Genomic DNA, 2,941 nt, shown 5'->3' on the forward strand with positions numbered 1-2,941 from the left:
TCAAACTTTGAGTTCTAGAATCATATCTTGTGATTTCTTGTGAATCAAGTCATTAATTGTGATTTTAAAAATCAAATCTTTTTCAAAACTAATTTCAATCATATCTTTTCAAAAATATCTTCTTATCTTATCTTTTTCAAAAATTTGATTTCAAAATATCTTTTCTAACTTCCTAACTTCTTATCTTTTCAAAATTTGTTTCAACTAACTAACTAACTTTTTGTTTGTTTCTTATCTTTTTCAAAACTACCTAACTAACTCTCTCTCTCTAATTTTCGAAAATATCTCTCCTCTTTTTCAAAATTTCTTTTTAAATTAACTTATTATTTTAACTTTTGATTTTAAAATTTCGAAAATTACTAACCTTTTTCAAAAACTATTTTTGAAAATCACTAACCCTTTTTCAAAAATAATTTTCGAAAATCCTTCTCCCTCATCTCCTTCTAATTATTTATTCATCTACTAACACTTCTCTTCATCTCACATCACTGCTCCTATCCTATACCCTTGTGTTTGGATTCTTCATTTTTCTTCACCCCTATTCCTTTTCTTTTTCTACTAACAATAAAGAACCTCTTTACTGTGACATAGAGGATTCCTCTTCTTTTCTTGTTCTCTTCTCTTTCTTATGAGCAGGAACAAGGAAAAAGGCATTCTTGTTGAAGCTGATCCAGAACCTGAAAGGACTCTGAAAAGGAAACTAAGAGAAGCTAAATTACAACAATCCAGAGACAACCTTATTGAAAATTTTGAACAAGTAAAGGAGATGGCAGCCGAACCCAACAACAATAATGCAAGGAGGATGCTTGGTGACTTTACTGCACCAAGTTCCAATTTACATGGAAGAAGCATCTCCATTCCTGCCATTGGAGCAAACAACTTTGAGCTGAAACCTCAATTAGTTTCTCTGATGCAGCAGAACTGCAAGTTTCATAGACTTCCATCTGAAGATCCTTTTCAGTTCTTAACTGAATTCTTGCAGATCTGTGATACTGTTAAGACTAATGGAGTAGATCCTGAAGTCTACAGGCTCATGCTTTTCCCTTTTGCTGTAAGAGACAGAGCTAGAGTGTGGTTGGACTCTCAACCCAAAGGCAGCCTAAACTCTTGGGATAAGCTGGTCACGGCTTTCTTAGCCATGTTCTTTCCTCCTCAAAAGCTGAGCAAGCTTAGAGTGGATGTTCAAACCTTCAGACAGAAAGAAGGTGAATCCCTCTATGAAGCTTGGGAAAGATACAAGCAGCTGACCAAAAAGTGTCCTTCTGACATGCTTTCAGAATGGACCATCCTGGATATATTATATGATGGTTTATCTGAGCTATCAAAGATGTCATTGGATACCTCTGTAGGTGGATCCATTCACTTAAAGAAAACGCCTACAGAAGCTCAAGAACTCATTGACATGGTTGCTAATAACCAGTTCATGCACACTTCTGAGAGGAATCCTGTGAGTAATGGGATGCCTATGAAGAAGGGAGTTCTTGAAATTGATACTCTGAATGCCATATTGGCTCAGAATAAAATATTGACTCAGCAAGTCAATATGATTTCTCAGAGTCTGAATGGAATGCAAGCTGCATCCAACAATACTCAAGAGGCATCTTCTGAAGAAGAAGCTTATGATCCTGAGAACCCTGCAATAGCAGAGGTGAATTACTTAGGCGAACCTTATGGAAACACCTATAATCCATCATGGAGAAATCATCCAAATCTCTCATGGAAGGATCAACAAAAGCCTCAACAAGGCTTTAATAATGGTGGAAGATACAGGTTTAGCAATAGCAAGCCTTTTCCATCATCTACTCAGCAACAGACAGAGAACTCTAAACAGAATACCTCTAAATTAGCAAACTTAGTCTCTGATCTATCTAAGGCCACTATAAGTTTCATGAATGAAACAAGGTCTTCCATTAGAAATTTGGAGGCATAAGTGGGCCAGCTGAGTAAAAGGATCATTGAAATCCCTCCTAGTACTCTCCCAAGCAATACAGAAGAGAATCCAAAAGGAGAATGCAAGGCCATTGAATTAATTACCATGGCCGAACCTGTAAGGGTGGGAGAGGACGTGAATCCCAGTGAGGAAGACCTCTTGGGACGCCCAGTGATCAATAAGGAGCTTCCCTCTGAGGAACCAAAAGAATCTGAGGCTCAACTAGAGACCATAGAGATTCCATTAAACCTCCTTATGCCATTCATGAGCTCTGATGAGTATTCCTCTTCTGAAGAGAATGAGGATGTTACTAAAGAGCAAGTCACCAAGTACCTTGGTGCAATCATGAAGCTGAATGCCAAATTATTTGGTATTGAGACTTGGGAAGATGAACCTCCCTTGTTCACCAATGAACTAAGTGATCTGGATCAACTGACATTGCCTCAAAAGAAACAGGATCCTGGAAAGTTCTTAATACCTTGTACCATAGGCACCATGATCTTTAAGGCTCTGTGTGACCTTGGTTCAGAAATAAATCTCATGCCCCTCTCTGTAATAGAGAAACTGGGAATCTTTGGGGTGCAAGCTGCTAAAATCTCATTAGAGATGGCAGACAATTCAAGAAAACAGGCTTATGGACAAGTAGAGGACGTGTTAGTAATGGTTGAAGGCCTTTACATCCCTACTGATTTCATAGTCCTAGACACTGGGAAGGATGAGGATGAATTCATCATCCTTGGAAGACCCTTCCTAGCCACAGCAAGAGCTGTGATTGATGTGGACAGAGGAGAATTGATCCTTCAATTAAATGAGGACAACCTTGTGTTTAAAACTCAAGGATCTCTCTCTATACCCATGGAGAGGAAGCACAATAAGCTTCTCTCAAAGCAGAGTCAAACAAAGCCTCCACAGTCAAACTCTAAGTTTGGTGTTGGGAGGCCACAACCAAACTCTAAGTTTGGTGTCAAACCCCCATATCCAAACTCTAAGTTTGGTGTTGGGAGGTCTCAA

General features: G+C 38.5%; 1 non-coding gene across 1 annotated transcript; it reads right to left on the reverse strand.

Annotated features, from left to right (window-relative positions):
- Positions 1-1,165: 1,165 nt before the first annotated feature.
- On the reverse strand, positions 1,166-1,273 carry LOC148573742 (small nucleolar RNA R71). Its single transcript, XR_015906242.1, has one exon. It is a non-coding gene; the product is annotated as a small nucleolar RNA R71 (small nucleolar RNA).
- Positions 1,274-2,941: the final 1,668 nt, after the last annotated feature.

Source organism: Arachis ipaensis, chromosome B2, assembly GCF_059453495.1.
Source record: "Arachis ipaensis isolate K30076 ecotype BB chromosome B2, ASM5945349v1, whole genome shotgun sequence".
In the NCBI taxonomy this organism is placed as follows: Eukaryota; Viridiplantae; Streptophyta; class Magnoliopsida; order Fabales; family Fabaceae; genus Arachis; species Arachis ipaensis.